Here is an 18,352-nt window from a genome sequence, read left to right on the forward strand (position 1 = left end):
CTCTAACAATGAGATTGAACAGTGACATTTATTTTCTGCTTTATGTTTTTACACCTGTTTAATTGGCAATACTGTGGTGAACTGGCGTGAGGTCTGGAAGTGTTGCTGATTTTATTCCAAACTTTCAATTTTCAGTTTCTAGTGTGGTTTTCATTAATTAAACCTCTTTGGTAAGTATTCTTGTTTTTCTTTAAATATAGAATAATTCAAGTTCCTAAAATACAACTTAAAAAAGTGTTCCTGTTGCAATGGTTGCTTCGTAATGGTCTTTTCAATGGCGCCATTGCTAATTTCTTGCTGTTCCTTGGTTCTCAAATGAGATTTCGATTTCAAATGCCATGATTAAGCATTTTTCTATGTTGATGGGGTGTTGGTATTTATTGAGCGTAGGGCATAGTCTTAAGTTTAAAACTATTGTCACCCCTGTTATATTCATCATGAAGACCCTTCTTGAAATAAGCAATATAATTATTATTCTTAATAATAATGTTTTTAAATACTTTTAATTATTAATTTTTTAATTCATTTATTGAATTTAAAATTATTAAATGTGATAAGATTTTAGTACGTTTAATTCTAGTCATCATTACTAAACAGCAAAAACTTTAGTCAATCATTTGATTAACAAGTCAGTATAACAAAATTTTAGTAATAGAAAGTGTTTTCAGAAAGTTACGTACTGGGGTTGAGTAGCTAACTAATGAACTCTCAAATGTTAATTTACCTGCATAGCTAAGTAACCTGAGATTACTTATAAGTGCTCAGCTAAGTGACTCAAGTAACTTTCCAGGGATTTCCACAAAAAGACTAAGATTAAATCACAAAGTTACTTGGGTGCCTTAGTTCAGTAAATGTAGTACCCTGAGTTTACTCCAATACATTCTAAGTCCGAAATAAAATGAAATATGGCTGTTGAGCACGAATCAATGTTCCAAATTTGATGTAGCATTTCATAAACTCAAGGAACTGTTTAAGACAAATTGGACTATTCTTCAGAATTTACTACTCGTTTTGTGTATTAACTTCCATTGGCATTAAATAACCATGACTACAATAGAAGAACATCTGAGACATGTGATATTCAAGCAGAAACTGGGATTGTCAATGAACTTTGATAAAACTGAAGGTTGTGCCTTCTTGGAAATGAGTGTTAAGACATGATATGAATATTTTTGTTCTGGGACATCTTGCCTGATGACCCAAGTTTCCTTGAAAATAAAATAAGTGACTCAAGGATTGGTTTAGTAAATAGATGGTCTTCAAATTTGTTGTATCCTGTTATAATCAGCATTACTAATTAGTTGTTATACTTTAATTTTAAGAAGTAGATTGACCTAAGGTAGGCGTTTTTAAATTTTGTTTTACTGCTTTATCAGTTTTAATGGTGCAAATTGATGGATAATTGGGAGGAATTAAAATTAGCAGTTTGGACGAATAGCATATCATGTTTTTGAAAATTTTAGTTTTTCGTGAATAAACTAAATCTTTGTGTTACTCTTTTTGTAAGACATATCTCAGGCAGCCTTTGAAATTTCTAAGTATATTCTTGTATGTTTCAAAAATAAACCAATATATCATTTTTAAATGGCAAGAATTTGAATTTCGTTGGATTAATTTTTTTTTCTAACTAACTTCATTATGTATTTTGGAAATGAAGCGTTTTCCGAAATTGTTTATAGGAACTTTTGTCTTATTATGACTGAAAGAATATCCCCTCAATCTGCAGTCCTTAAATCTATAGGTTTAGTATTGTATCCTGTATTGTCCCTTAAATATATCTTTTTGTGGCTTATAACCTATATATAATTTTGTTCAAGCCACTTATTATTGGTTTCAGATGTTCTCAAAATTACTAGTGTACCAGCGACCTCCTCTACGCATGGTAAGGGTAACTTTGGTTCATGTTATGTTCTTCTAATATTAGTAGTACACATTTAGCCACAATGCTTTGTCGTTTTATGACTTTGTATTTTAAAGTCAAGGTTAAACCCCTGCAATATGTTGACCTGCAGCGCAATACGGTCTAAATAAGTCATTTCACGTTCCAGGGCCAGCCACCCATACACGTAAATAACGTACTTAATTTCTTCATACCTGCCGTAGCCTATGGCCTAATGATGAACCTGCAATTTTGAAACTAAGATTCTGTTTGCGTAATTGCCTTGGCTTAGATGTGGAACAAGTTTAATCATAGTTTTTCGACTAGAATTTTGAAGGGTAAATTTAGGCATTGTGTTACGGCCTTGCTTGTTTGTAAGAAAAAGATGGAAACTTTAAATCAACGGATCTTTACTTGTTAGTAGCTAGATATCCTGTATAAGGAGACCAGTGTTAAGAGTGTGTCTAGCAGCACTAATACACCTATAAATCCGTGGCTAGTGTAATGAGCGACATTAAATTGTCTAAGGGTGAAGTAGTGATTTATTGGTGAACTATTAGTCGTGTAGTTGAAAGTGAGCATACCGAAATCCTTGAAATCCCGAAGTCGGAACAATGTTTACAAATTTTTATTGGAAAAGAAGATTTCTTCCAACGAGCAGTGCAAGCTGCTAGGTCAAATTTAATTTATCTGCGCCGTGGTAGCACTGGCCGCCTCTGCCCGTTCTGTTTGGCAACTGGAAGCAGTTCCTGAATTTTTAAATATAGAACACTTGGAAATAGACAGTATTTATATTTTCTTATTTTAATGATTTCCTAAATATGTTTGCCAACCGATATTAATGCTGCGGCAGGATAATTTTAGTTTTTTTTTTTGTTGTATGTACAAGAAATCCAGACGCCCAAATATCTGATCCTTCTAGAAATTTTGAGGCATTTGATAGCATTCAAGCGGAACAAAGATCTCCATAGATATACATGGACGAAAAGTGCTCTCGCGTCGAGAATTCCACATCATTAAGGTATAAGCGAGACAAAAGCGGCTATTTCTGGATGCCTAAACTCTGGCGAGATCAGACAACAAAAAGCAAACGACTTCCTGGTTCACTAGACCGGCCACCAAGGACGTTTTTAGAATTGTCAGAATGCAAATGACGGAATAATGCGAATCACTGGTGCAGCACGAAGGTTTCACGCATATCGACCTGGAGCAATAAACGATTGTTTCCTTTGTGTACGAGAAATAAAAGCGCCTTTGCTGTTTCACAAGTGCCTCGAGATTAAGTGCTCAGAAACTTAGGTTTATCGAACAAGTTATTAACAAAAACCCTAGGAATTGCTTAAGCAGTTATATGACGTTTATTACTGGATTTTGCCTCCCTAATAACTCTTGACAAGTAGAATTCGTGTTCGTTCGAGAAATTTAAGTTTTAACGTTTTCTTAAAATGATAGAAAGTATCTTATTGTTCATAAACGTGAGTCATGAACATATGGATCACGCCTAAATGAAAATCAGCATATCAGTGCAACGCAAGGTTGGGTGAAGAGTAAAAATTGCACGAACGAGGTGTTTAACTGACTAGTAGATTTTTGCCGTACCAACATTACTTGTTGCAAAATGTAGTTTGTTGCCTTGAAATTATCGTGTTGGTGCGTATCTCGATTTCTTATGTGGGGAGAAACAAGCGAACATGTCTAAATAATGGTCGTTTTACGCACTCGATCGAACGGCCTTCAGAAACTCGGAAAATTATTCGTCTGATAAATGAGTAAAAGTACTAAGCGTCAATGGACTTGCCTAATCTGTTGCGCTCGTTCCATGCGAATAACAGTAGCGTATTCATTTGTGGGAAAAGTATACATAATTTAATGCAATTTCAAAGCGCACCTCGCCAAAACAAGTTACTTATAATAACAATAATATAAACGAGTTTGGTGTTTAATGTTGAACAGTCGACATACTCATTTAATAAATCAATAAACAAAACGTAATAAATTAAGTGAAAATGCTCAAACCATAGTTAAACTCAATAATGGTAAAAGATTTAATCAGATTTAAGAATTCTACAGTGCAATCAATCAACTTGTTAAAATAAAGTTGCGTCCATAAATCGTTTTTAAAGTATTACTGCATTAAGCCGTCATGTAGCTCACGAAGTATGTTCTATTGAAACTGATTTAAAGACTTATTTTGGCAGTAAATCATGTTTTAGTAGTGTGAATATATCACGTGTAAAAGAACTTGAATTTAAGTTGATTTAAAGGTGAGACATCAAGTCCCGTTTTACACAAATTTATAGAAATTATTCATCCCTAGACTTCACAGCAGGTCATTTAATAATTCAATTAAACAAGTATTTTCACAACCGCCTTAAACCCGTTACAAATATCTTATTCAGGACTTAAGCAGAATCATGGTTGTTGATTTATTAACGTTAAAGCCAATTAAAAAAACCTAATGATTTAAAGACTTTCTAGATTTCGATTTAAAAGTTCGCGATTAAGAGATACGCTTCGGTTTCCATCGATTTATATCATCGTTAATTGAAATAATTGTGGCAACTGTTCGTTTTCCGTATTTCATCAAATTAAAAGACAAGTGTCAAGCGATTTAAAGACTTATTCCATCAGTAAATGACGTAAAGTAATGTGAAATCATCGCGTATAATTAAAACTATTAAATTTTAATTGATTTAAAAATTAAAGTTATTCCAACTTATGAAAATAATTCATCATTAAATCAACAAGTACTCGAATTAATTACATTGTAAAGATTTGATTTAACGTTTAAGACGACTAGTGGTAATTGATTTATTTAGATTTATGCAAATTTAGCATTGAAACAACTTTTAGGATCAATAAAGTTGAAGTAATGTGCAATCATCACGCATCTTATATAAGAACTTGAGTTTGAATTGATTTAAAGGTCGTATGTTTCAAATCTACAGTTGTCGAGGGTGTCGGTGGGTGTACCCGCGTATTCGTTTAATAAATCACTTAATATTTTTTTACAATTCTAAAGACCTCGCGCAGAACTGTTTAAATCGATTTGAAATAGAAAATTATAATAAATCATGACGTATATATTTAATTAAAATATGCACGACATAAATATTATGATACCTGATTGTCAATAAAACAAATGATTGGAAAAAATATCTTGAATTTAAACTGATTTAAAGATCATGTAAATAGTTCAGTGCGCACCGATTTATAGGAAAGAGTCATCGTTTTAGGATTAACAGCTTATTCATTTAACAAATTAATTGTCAACGCGCTAAGCGATATCAAAACTTTCTGCTTTAATGAAACAGGTATAAATACGATGAAGCGATCCAATGTGTCACAAAAGATCTTCAAATTTGAACTTCAGTTCAAAGCGATTTAGACCTCCATTGTATTATTGCTAATGATTGCTAAAATTAACTAGCGGCTGTTGTCGTCAATTAAATTTATTCTCCGTAGCTCTCACGCTTAACATCCACATGCAAAATTTATCATTTTTCAATCAAATCCAAACGAATTGAGAATATTTCCTCTGCGTTACGAAAAGTGCTGTTTTGATTCGAACTAGTGGGCAATTCCGAAATTCCACTTCTTCGTTAATGACTAAATTTAACGGCGTTTAAACCAAAGTACAATCGACGATTTGAACTGATTTAAAGCAAATGCTTCGGCAAAAATATGGTCAAGGCATAAAGTGGGATATAATAATGGCCAGATGCTCCGTTTCTCTCAAAGCTGATTTATCTGAATATTAAAAACTGGCGGTTTAAGTATTTTCAGCGGTGGATTGGACCTCTCATCCGTGATGCATTTTCTCATAAAAAAAAATTATGATTTCTTTTAGCAATTAGTTTAAAATTTATCACTATTGTCACCACAAAGGTGAACTCGACTTCTAAACTGTCTGCAGTACTCATTGAAATTGATTCGTGATATTGAGTTACGTAACAACTAAGTGTTTCTCTTTGCTTTCAGCTTCATTAATTTTGTTGGTTGAGATTACATTGCGCAAGTTTTGCAATCGCTCCGTGACGTCAAAGGCATGATTATATATATTTTTTTAAATCAAAAATTAAGACTCCTACTGACCAATTAGTTTCCAATTAGATATTTTACAGTTGAACGGGTAACAATAAATTTTTATTTCGGACGTTGTTTATGCTTTGGTCGTGGTCGTTGGAAACTACCTCGATAGACGATTCGTGCATCCATCGGCCTACGGCTGAAAATTGGATTTGTCCAATGCACTTGTAAATATTTTCCGCAACACGATTTTCCATTTTTTTTCCCCTGCATTCTTTTTAAATTAATTAAGTGCTAAAAGCACCGAGTAAGTAATGTTTAAACGTACTAAAGCATAAATTAGTTACTGTACATGTGTACCTGTGCTTTGAATTGTGCAAGTTTCTTTGTCTGCCTCTTGCGGCGCAAACATGCGTTGCGTCAATTTATAATGCTAATTTAATCGAAAGTGTAATAATTTCATTCCGGCTGTGGGATGTTTTCTAACACCACGACGTAATTCCCTCATTTATGGTTGATAGTGTCGTATTTTTGTGTTATGACGTGAATATATGGCAAAATCTCGTTAGTTCAGCTTAAAAAGCTGTAGGTACGTTTGGGTCCATAAAGGCCAAAAAGGCTATCTTTTTCTTAAGCGCCTTGAATAACGAACTGGCGTTATTTCCCGTAAAAACTGCTGACAAAATATGAATATTAAAACCCCTGAAATGCTCTATTTTGTAAACGGTGATGGCTGATCGAGCCGAAAAGCTGCAGTATTGTTGCCATCTTAGCTCAAAGCAATTGTTTTCAAATGCTTAACTAGAGCCAAATAGAGCGATTCCCCAAAATATTCGAACAATTAGCAGGCGGGACTTTGGTATGTGTTTGTTATTAGTTTTTGCTTGCAAACAATGAAAAATACATCTAATATTAATTAACAATATAAAAAACGACACGTTCACAAATAATAAACAACTGAGGAAGAAACATTAATATTTTTTATGCCCTCATTGATTGTCTTGCAGCCGTTTAGACCTGGAAAGCGCAATTTTTTTAATTAAATTAGTAAATTTTGCGCCACTTCTCCATTAAAACTTCTTTTAGCTCGTTTTTCTTTGCTATTGAATGTTGTCTTCCTTCCAAAACCAACTGGTGCCACACATTCTCAATCGGACTAAGAACCGGAGATTGAGCTGGAGAAGATGTTTAAATAAACTATTTTGTCCATTGTTGCATCAGCGGACAGTAATTCCCCCGATTCCTTTAGCCGAAATGCAGCACCAGACCATTACCGATCCGCCGCCGTGTTTCACAGTAGGACGTAAATCGCTTGTTTTTAGTCCTTCGTTCGGTCTCCTCCATATCATTTGTCGGCCATCGGACCCAAATATGTGGAATTTTGGTTCGTCGGCAAAAATTATATACGTTCGATGGTTTTCCGGTTTTAAAATCATCTCGGATGCAAATTCTTTTCGAAAGTTTTTATTTTTGGTATTAAGCTGCGGCTTTTTTCTGGGTACCACCCGACCATCGAAACCGTTTGGTCTTATGCATCTTCGTATCATTTCTGGAGATGCTTTTTTGCCAGTTTGATTTTCCAAAGCTTCTTTCAGCGTAAGGGCACTAATTCTGGGATTTTCCTTAACAGTCTTCATGACGTATCGCCCTTCTCGAGCGTTTATTAGCTTTGAACCGACAGTTTGTTTGATTGGAAGAATTCTGTCTTCAATTTTGTACCGATGAGTAATGTCGGCAACCGTGCTCTTGCTCAAATTAAGTTTTTCGTAAATTTTTTTCTGGGATAACTTCTTCTCAAAGTTCAAAACGATCAATTGCCGTAAATCGAAAGTGGTGTTTGCCTTATTTTTAAAATCTACCCATTTTTGTCCCTCAAGAATGCATACGAGTATTAGGAGCAAGTTTAATAAGTACCATGGAACGCTGTTAGAATATAAGATCTAACAAAAGACTCGTTCTTATGGACAAAAGCACGATCTACTAAAAATGTCCCAATATTTTTGAGGCCCTAAAAGCGACTCATTTATTAAGATATTTAATTTTTTCTATGTTTTGATACTGAATTACAAATATACTTTCGCATTGTTAAAAGCAAAAGCCGATGCCAAATATATACCAAACTACTCCCTCCTCCTAATTGTTTACTTTAATTATTACTATATACAGAAGAAGATTGTAAGTGTCCGAATAATTTAAGGGGTTCTGCAGATATTTTCAGTAATGGAATTGTATTTCACACCCATTTTTTCACGCCCCTCACAATTCCTAGTTTCAGAGGCGGAACAGAGAAATATCGGCAAAACCTAGCTTTGCAACTTAACGGGTATAATTCAGAAACTCAGTTCGGGATAGAAACTCCTAACTACTTAAGCTCTTTTGCTCTATATTAGAAAATTTCCGAAGTCGATAAAGGGTTAGGTATATCGATTTTTTTTTGCCATTCGGTCTTACTGAAATTGATACCATGGCATTTGGAATGGAGAACGGAAGCAGTTTTTTGTTACTAAGCTTTCGATTGTAAGATCTTCCTGATGAAGCTGGAAACCACCTCTCTTGGCAGAACATTCATTTTGACTTAACGGTCACGTTACAAGTATGTTATATGGAAATTCTGGTAAGCTTTCGTGAAGGGCAGAGTGTAATTGTGGGGAGCGTTTGTGTTCCATCGCAGGGGTGAATTTGATACGAATCCAGAATTGCTTTGGTGTAATCTTAAACTTGTCGGGAAGTTAGGTGATGGAGTCTTCTCTTTGGTGAAGATAATTCCAGTAAACGATAGCCAGGTAAAAGCGCGCTCAACGTCCCGTTTTTGGGGCACCCGCAATACAGATAAACACACGCGACTGCTGACCAACAAATGCCACAATTGACTATAGATGAAGTTGAAAGTACTTTGATCCATTGTGTCTCTTCCTACCCGAAAAATTATAGTTTAGGAGTCTGTACACAGAAAATAACTCCGCATTTCTATGGAAATGATGACGTAAGGTACATCATTGGTTAGTTCAGGTGGGGTTTGTGGTTCTGTCGTCTTCTAGATAAAGTTGTCGGTAGTTTGATTTATTAGCCCTCAGACTATTGGACACTTCGACACAACAGTTGTACACCCCAAGATAATTAAATCTATGAAGCAAACAGACGAAATTGCTGCAAAACACCACGTTCGCCCAACTAGGCACTTCAAACCAAATAAACAATTCGCCTTCCGCGTAAACGACCAATCGACGCTCTTGAAACGCGTCCTACGTCATCATTATCTTGCAATTGTTCGTCACACAAGGTTGCGATCAAATGACGACATGCCGCGCTGAAACGCGAAAACCGGGCTCATCGACCAAACAAAGGCTGAGGGCGGCCTTCCCCCCCTCCCCCGGCGACCTTGGGGGGCCGCCCCAATTATTCAGCGTCCGGGTCTCCTTTGAAAATCGATTGTGGCAAGAAACGTGACTGGGGGAGCGATGATGATGACTTAGATGACTTAGACTCGGTCGGTGAAGGACGATCCTATAATAGATGAGCTTGTCTATTCGTCCAGTAATAGACCAATGCGCGGAGGTGGCAATTACTACGGTTGAGAATTTAGTATTTTAAGACATTTGGCAGGTTGCAGCTTTCCATCTTGAACAAATTTCTCATAAATCAAGTCTTGACGCCTCCGGCGTAGTGGCCAGTTGTTTGTAAAACAGTTCGAAACGTAAATCTGCCGTAAGTTAACGTCATCGTGAGGTATTGTGTTTGTATTCAGCACGGAGAAGCATATCTACAAATAAATTGGAACGAAACCTCGGGCATATAACATTTTATCTTTCCGATAAACTTTCTGTGCGTGATTGGCTTCAGCATCTGTAAATCTCTAGTATTAATATTAATGTTGGTTAATGTGAATGTTCACGAAGATGCCCCAAATCACCTCCTAAAACTGTAGATGGTTCCTCATTTGATCGAATTTCAAACTTTGATAGATGCCCGGATTGTTTCTTCGTCCGTAAAAAAGCCGCGCTTTCAGTAACTCGAAACCGATATAACTACGCTTACAACCGCACTTTCGTCATAAAACTTAATTTTCAAATATGTAAATATTTTATAGCGATTTCGTGAAAGTATAATAATTTTTCGTTTTAAGATAGCTACAAGGTAAAATATCTGATAATTATATCGACTTAATTTTACGACGCAAAACCCACACTTAAAGGTTGAAGTTAACATAAAAATTGCGTAGAACGCCAGTGAGAATCGTCGCCAGTCAGCTGTTCGGCGCGTGTGATAATTATTATTTCGAACGACGTACGTGTTCAAGTATATTTACACGTAATCGCCTTTGAAGGCTAATTCTGATTCTCGGACCCATTGCCGAGGCCCGAACGTTTGTGCGTTAAACCAAATTAAGGTGTTCGGCCATTTTAACTTTCAACCTTTAACAGCTTTGCGCAATGACGTAATCTCTCAATGCTTGTGTCAGTTCGATATGACAGAACAGGCAGAAGTTGACGTGACAGATCAGTTGTCATGAGAAATGCTAATATCAGTCTTTAAGTTTCCTGGATATGATGGGAGATACCCATTCGGACTGGGGCTACCGTTGGGGGTGCTGCGACATGTAAACAAGCCGACGAAAGCGGGAGAAAATTCGTACCCTCTAATGACAATAATAACATTTCTTATTTGAGTGGCTTACATTTTTCTCTACAGACGAATGTGTTCGAAAAGTGTATTTTCACTTGAGCGTGTTTATAGTGTCGAGTAGACCCGAAGTGGTCTTAGAGACCACCACCTCATCATAATGGAATGTAAGCATTCCATTTATGGTACATAAAATAGCAAGAGATCAAAGAAAAGATTATATACGATGCAGGGTGTGGAGTTAACATTTTTATCGTTTTTATAAAAGTATTTCAATTTTTGTCTCATTTAATCGAGACTTTCTAACTATAACATTGTCCTAAATGAGAAGATACCGATGGCAAATCATAGTAATTTGATCACCATGTGTATCGATTTCGAATACGAATCGTCACATGCCGGGTGATCCAAGAAGAGGGCTCGCCTTTATAATTTTTTCGTTTTTAAACGTGGAAAGTTGCTATATGAGAGTAGAGCCGATTGATTGACATTAGGGACGTTTATTTAGCACTTCCGGTTTAACCGGAAATGACCTCGACTTTCGATTATTAAACGTAATGCCCCATAAATTTTTACTTTTTTTGAATCTAAAGGTTGTTTTTGAAGCTAAAAATATGTCATTAAAAAAAATACGTTTTTTCCATATAGAGCCACGCCACTGAGGCATACATATTAGGCACCATTTTAGGCCACAATTACGGGAAAAAATACTAATTTACCGTTTTATTGCATACTTTTTTCTTTTACAAACAGTTTAACTACCGAAAAATAGTTTTTGAATGGGAACCTTTTCGTACAAAGTCACGCAGCATCGGAAGGTCGTTAACGACATTCTATAAATACTAACGGCATATCAATTTTTTCGCAAAAAAATAATATATTTTTTGACTCAAAATTACCTCCACACTCTAAAAGGTAAACATTTATAAGGCGTTAAATTTAAAAATCGAAAGTTGAGGTTACTTCCGGTCAAACCGGAAGTGCTAGGTAAACGTCATTAATGTCAATCAATTGGCTGTATTCTCGTGTAGCTTCCCTCCAAATTTTAACTTTCTAAATTTAAAAACAATAAAATTATACTGGCGAGCCACCTTCTTGAATCACCCGGTGCATTATTACCCTGTAAATTTCTACATTGCTTAGTCGTTAAGCTTTTAAAAGAAATTTGTGAATCTGGAGTGTTTCGTCCGACGAATCTATGTATTTTCCTCTCACCCCGTGTGTAAGGATTGTGACGAAGCCTCTTCTTCGTTGGTACGGCTTAAGATACCGCGCATACCCACCACGTTATTTCAACCACCTTTTCGCACGATCGTGCAACTTCAGAACTCATCTGAAAAATCATAAAACTCTGAGAGACACTTTGCTAAATCAAAGTTATAATAATCCCAACCCGGCTGGGCTGGGCCAACACCCTCAGCACATCGCAAGGGAAATTCGGGTCGTCGACCCTAACGAAAACCCGCGTGGGGCCCCCGCATGTCACAGTGAATAGACCAGTGAAGAGGACAGACGGATGGATACTTGGAATGGTTCTCCAGGCCATAATGATAATGACTGATTCCAGATACTAATAGGGGGTTAACGTAGAGTACACAAATTATTACCTGAGGGTTTGGGCTTTTCTAAAGCGGAGTACGTAATGGCAGAGTTCTGAATACAGATTAGAGTAATAACTGCAAATTAACCCATTATTTGCACTACAATAATTTGGGAGAGTCTAGGAAACTTTTCTAAAGGGAGTGCTACAAATCGTAAAGCATAAAGATAACTTTAAGGGTCTCTACCTACCATTGTGCGACAAACGAATTATAAATTTAAGTGTACTAAAGGTGTATCGTATTTGAAAAGGGCGTAGCCAGGCAGCGAGTAGAAAACTCAGTCCTATTAAGCATGAGTGTCTCCTTCCAATCGAAACGTAGTAAAACTAATCTTCTATCATTCTAAGTAATCTAAACATATTTCAGTGTGCCTCAGAGATATTTACTTTGACGGCCTCGTGACAATAAAAATCGAAAGGAGGCCACAACGTGGGAAAGAAGTAACTACTGTGAACGAAAAATTTCGAATGGTACCACCTGTTATGTGCCAGGATTAGGAAAATTTGATTTGCAGCACCCGATTAATAAATTTACCTATAAAACGTAGATTCGCACCATTTCACTTGAACTAACAATTTGCCACCTCGTGTTTCGCACGTTGCCACTTTACACACGTAAACCGGTGCGAGAAATTCGTGTTTGATAAAAGTCTCTTTCTGGTGTAAATGTGCATATGTTACCACTTACGTGTTATCCAGGATATTCCTGTGTATTTTGAACAAAACCAAATTTCGACAAACATTACGAACTTTTTGTTTTCTTGGAATCATCAATAATTTGTTCCACTCAGGTATTCGCGTTCATACTATATATTGATTTTATTATAACACGCGAATTTCACCTTTTATGACTCAAGTGTCTATTACCTAGAAAGGGACAATGATTATAGGAAACTTTTTTGAAAAATTTATAATATTTGTTATTTATACAAGGCGTTCCAGCGTATTTGTTTTTTTATCTTTCTATTGGGGCATTGGGCTCTATTGATCCAAGTCAATGCATCCTTGAACAGAGTTAAACTTACCTGTCGCGCATTAGGTAGAAGTTAAGGCAAATGAATTGCTAATTACACTGATTAACGATTGAGTTTCAAGCCATTTTAATAATGTGAGCAACATTTGCGGTGAATAGCAACATATCTCCATTGTTATAGTGAGTCATAATTATCATTGCTTCATTTATTCATTTTTTTTATTATTACAAATTACCTGCCTCCCAATTTCCGTCGGTCTTCGTTATGGAAGAAGTATTTTTTCCGACATTGTGTCAGGCTAGTTTCTACAGCCATTTCTACTGTTTTACTGTGCACAGGATATCCCGCGAACATGAGCCTCTATCCGTATCTTGAAAACTGTGACTAGGAAAAAGTATGAACTCGAATATCATACTGATCTAGAGGTGATTCATTGATTAAAAACAGTTTCTTGAATCTTTTTTTTTGCGAGGACGTGGAAATCTTCTAAAGACACCTGACCCAGGGTGTGGTTGGGGCCAGGTAGTGTGGGATTCGAGCTTCCGGAATGGCTGAAGTCGCCCGCCTACCCACTAAAACCACCTCCCCTCTTCCGCCCCGGAACCGCCGTTAAGCATTACTTCAGGGCAAGTTTCTCGACATTATTACTTCCGGTTATACCGGAAATGAATTTCAACTTGCTTATTTTAAATGGAACACCCTGTATATTACATAAAATTTCGATTCTACGAAGCAGTATGAACGTTTTTCATGTATAATGTTCTATACCTAAATTTTACAGTTTTCAAGATATTTAGAATTTTACAAAAAAAGACAGTTGCAGTCGTTAATGTATTTCCTAATAATTTGCAAATGGCCAAGTATCTTGCAGTGAAATTTGGCACTCTGATACAAAGTGCTTTGCCGTCCTTGAGTCAGTGCGTTTAATCATGTTCTTTCCTACAGCGCGCTCAAAAAGACGGCCCAAAATTATCATTTAAAAATTATAAGAAAACTCATATTTTAAACAGGAGCTCCTTGTTTTTTTAAAGGATACATATTTAACATAAAAAATAAGTGCTACTTTCAATTGAATTGTCTATATCTAAACCTAACCCTTTTCAATTTATTAAAAAAAAAACACTGTTCAATGTTCAGTACTCTTCTTTATTCTTAAATGGCGGCGCCCGTAAATTATATAAAAGAAAACGATCTCAAAATTTTTATTATTTGCGGGAAATGTAACAAAGTATTAAGCAGAATATGTCATACATTTGATATTCGATATCCAGGAAAAACGAAGCCATCGCGAAAAGTCGTCGCATAATAGATCATTTTAAAACTGGCGAATCTGTCAAGACACTTTGCAGAAAAAACAAGCTTATTATTGATGACGAAATAATGCAAACTGCAATTTGCGAATCATTCAAAAATGGACTAATGGCTGCAAGTGTAATTTTCTTTTTGAAAATTATAAATCTCGCGGAAATCGAAAGGACTTAGGTATGGAGCATTGTACATGAAAAATGTTCATAATGTTCCGTAGAATCGAAACATAACATAATATACAGGGTATTCCATTTAAAATAAGTGAGTTGACATTCGTTTTCGGTATAACCGGAAGTGATATTTTCATGAAAATATTTTTAATCAATATATCATCTTTACTTTAATATGAAACCCATATTTCAACTTCTTCTTAGCCGTAGTTTTCAAATACATATAGTGGCCCATATTTGTGGGACATCCCGGAGAACCTACTTCAGTCAATATTGATATTAATTTTGTTTCTTACCAACTTTTTTTTTTTTTTTTTTTTTAATTTTTTTAAAATTATTATTATTATTGTTTAAAATTAGAGAATTGCGTGCCAGGTTCGAAGTTAAGGGCGATCTTTAAAATACGTTATTTTGACGTTGAAAATACGAATCCGAAACGATACTGAAAATAAATCCAATGCTGACCTAGACTGAATGAGAGCCATTAATTAATTAAATAAATATTAAGCAAATTTGTAACGTTGGTGGTCCAAAAACGGATTTTTATTGTAACCTGACTTCGACCTAATCATAGCCTCGCCAGTTCAAAAAACTTTAAGTAGACTTTTTTTGTGGAACAGAACTCAAAGATCAACGAGTTTTCAGAAAGGAGGAAAATAATTTTTGATCGTCGGCTTCTAATGTTTGTTAAGGATAATTAAGAATAGGAGAATTCCCATGCACACTGAACCAAGATCGGTGTTTTCGAGATAATTTTAAAGTTTCTACCTCGGTTCGTGCGGTCATCTAAACAATTAAGAGTTGCTTCAGATTGCAGATCCCATCCAAAATGCAATTTAACATCTAATTAGCGTCATCTAAATCGACTTTGATAAACAAAACAAAATTCAAAGGTTAGTTCAGAATTAGTTTACTCATGAAAAACGTGAATTGAATAAACGAAGCAAATTAACTTCTCCCAAAATGTGTCTATAGTGTTTGCAGATTAGCCAGTACCAAAAACCGATGCATCTCATAACGCTAAAATTCAGCGATGTTGCCGGTGCATGATTAATTCATTACAGAAGCAATGAATTAATCATGTCAAATTTTTTACTTTATCATTCGTATAAGAATATATAAATGGTAAAGTAAAAAATGTCAAATCGGGCAAACATATGACGAATTTGGCAACACCGCGCCCTTTTGTCAACATTGTCGTTAACAGTTTCATTATTTACGTTCATGTTAGGTTTAAACATTTTACTAAACTCACTTTTTAGCGCCAGACAACGTATATGTGCCTTATCTGACTCTAACGTCAGTTAACTTTAATTCAGAATTAATGCAAATTAGAGGTCAGACAGTTAAAGTTCATTAACATTGACGTAATTTGTTAACGTATACGTATATTTTCACGTTATCCGTCGATACACAGCTACTCTACAATTTTGAGATAAGGCTTAGCTTACGTGTAAAATGAAAAATACAAAAAGTCGTCGAGATAACGTAGCAATCCTCATTTTGCAATTGGAGCTCTACCATGAATTAGTCAAAATTTTGTTCGCTGCTCTTGTTTGCAATGAATAGAATTTTTTCTAACAGCTTTTAGTTAATTTAGATTCATACAACAAAAATGGAAATGGACATACGAAATGTTACTCAGCATAAATCAGGTAGTCGTGTAGGCATTTCGGTTCGATACGATCGCATTTATCGGCTGACCTCACACGTCATTATTACATCTGACGTAATTCACACCGCAAAGAAAATTGGTGCTGCGCATGAGTAGTTCGTATTTTTTACATTTACATGTTCTGGTTGGCCTCAACTGTCTCTTAATTTTTATTTAAAAAAAACTGGGCTAGAACTGAGCTGATCTTAAATTGAAATATTCGTCCTCTGGGATATTTTTGAATATTTCAAAAAATTGAAGGATTTTTAAAATAAGTTCTAAGTTGTCAGATTAGAGAGTACGCCAAGAACGTGATTTAATACGTACCTAATTAATTGATCTTTCCCTAAATTTATGTTTACCCCCTTTCAAAGGTAATTCGTAGATCTAACCTGAACCAACCTCGTTTGATCACTCTCAAGTTAATTTAGCTTCGCCCCGTCAAAGGTGCGAATTGAGCAAACTGATTTTTTTCATTTTAGAGCTACTGGCTCCTGAAGTCGGCTGATGTTATTTCTTGACCTGGACCAATATTAGCGTTCAATATATATATATATTTTTTTTTTTTGGGAGTGTTGAGCATATTCAGAAGTCTTATGATCAGTTCTATTTGTCTCATATAATGGTCTACGCTAAAGTTGTAATTGTATTCCAAAATTTACGTCCCTGTATTTACCTTTAGTTCAATAACGCTTCGCATACGAACCTGCGGTGGAGTTACGACCAAGGAGCCAAACGACGAAAAATTAAGCGATGATGTAAGTGACAATTTACCGAATCGACATTTCGTTCGAAAAAGGTTTCGATATCCGAAAATTACGATACATTTGACTTGAAATGATATATTAAAAAAAAAGAACATATCATATGACATTTTTTTGACGTTTAACATGTATTTTTTCAGAAAATCATAATTAAAATTAAGTTAAAATAAGCTTCTTTGATATATACATGGCCGTTTACTTTGTGAAAATAAAAAATGCGCTTCTGTTCAGATTACTGTGAAGTAATTTAAAGTAGTTTCACACAACACTATTCTCAAATTGTTATAAATGCGCATATGAAATACAATGGAAACCATAATTTAAAAGCTCTTTGGGACGAGCTAGTACTAAAATTAAACTCTTGGGATATGGCACATTAACTGTGCATAAATACACGAAAGTAAGTACTTCTTGTTTCGGGTATAACATGCGGTGGTTAAAAATGTTTTGTTACGTTGGAAAGATTTACTGTTTACAATTCTAAGGTAAAAGTTGCAGAATTAAACAGCTATATAAAAAGAGCAGGTGCGGTTCCCTTGATGTTAACATGCTTACGTCATAATGAGAAAATGTTATTCGTAATAATTTAGAAATATTTCCAAACCGATGCTAAGGTAGAAAATTTTGAGTCCAAGGACGTAGCGCAATCTGCAGCCTGAACTGCTACAACAAGCAATATTACCCTTGTCCATACTTCTGTTGTGCTTCGCTATACTCGAGAAAAGCAAAGAAATATTTTATAAGGTCCTGAAGAATGTTTGTCGATTGAATTATTTATAATTCACATCTCGCACACCAACTGCCACCATCACACTTCTTAAATATAAAGTATGTGTCAGAGGCAAATGTGATAAAAAATATTTTTTAAAAAATTGTTTAGAACAAACGTTCTGGCCAGTACATCAAATTTCAAAGGCCTCAGTCAACTTGTTCTGTCGCGTGTTCTTAAATGCAGGTTGTGTAGCTTTAACGTACGTTCTTTCAGCATGCGGTAAAAATCAGAAAATGTGACAATTTTGTAAACAAGCATTATTTGAAGAGAGCGTACTGATAACATGTATACAAGTTATTAAAATTTTAATTTTTTGAGATATTTACTTCCAACTTGGGATGCACATTTCGCACAAGAGTCTACAATGTGATATTTTAGAGATCACCCCCTCTTTTAGAGACCCTTTATGCTATTTGTATTAACTTTTCAATCCGCATTATTCCCAATATTTCATTCCACTTCTATTGATCTAATGTTGCCGCATTAAATAGATGAGTAGGAAACATATTTTTTGAAAGTATTTTAAAAGAGAGCAAAGATATGTTGAAAATGCTTGATGGACTACTTGCTCCTGTCAAACTA

At 35.3% G+C, this 18,352-nt stretch overlaps 1 protein-coding gene across 1 annotated transcript in view; it reads left to right on the top strand.

The window, feature by feature from the left end:
- The first annotated feature begins 40 nt into the window (after positions 1 to 40).
- The window catches only part of drn (doctor no), a 44,574-nt gene continuing 26,262 nt past the window's right edge, over positions 41 to 18,352 (top strand). The window contains exons 1-2 of the mRNA XM_066294158.1: positions 41 to 170; positions 1,838 to 1,882. The gene's annotated coding sequence lies outside the window, so the exon portion shown is untranslated. The remainder of the gene's footprint in view (positions 171 to 1,837; positions 1,883 to 18,352) is intronic.

The sequence above is a fragment of the Euwallacea fornicatus genome, chromosome 20, assembly GCF_040115645.1.
Source record: "Euwallacea fornicatus isolate EFF26 chromosome 20, ASM4011564v1, whole genome shotgun sequence".
Taxonomy (NCBI): Eukaryota; Metazoa; Arthropoda; class Insecta; order Coleoptera; family Curculionidae; genus Euwallacea; species Euwallacea fornicatus.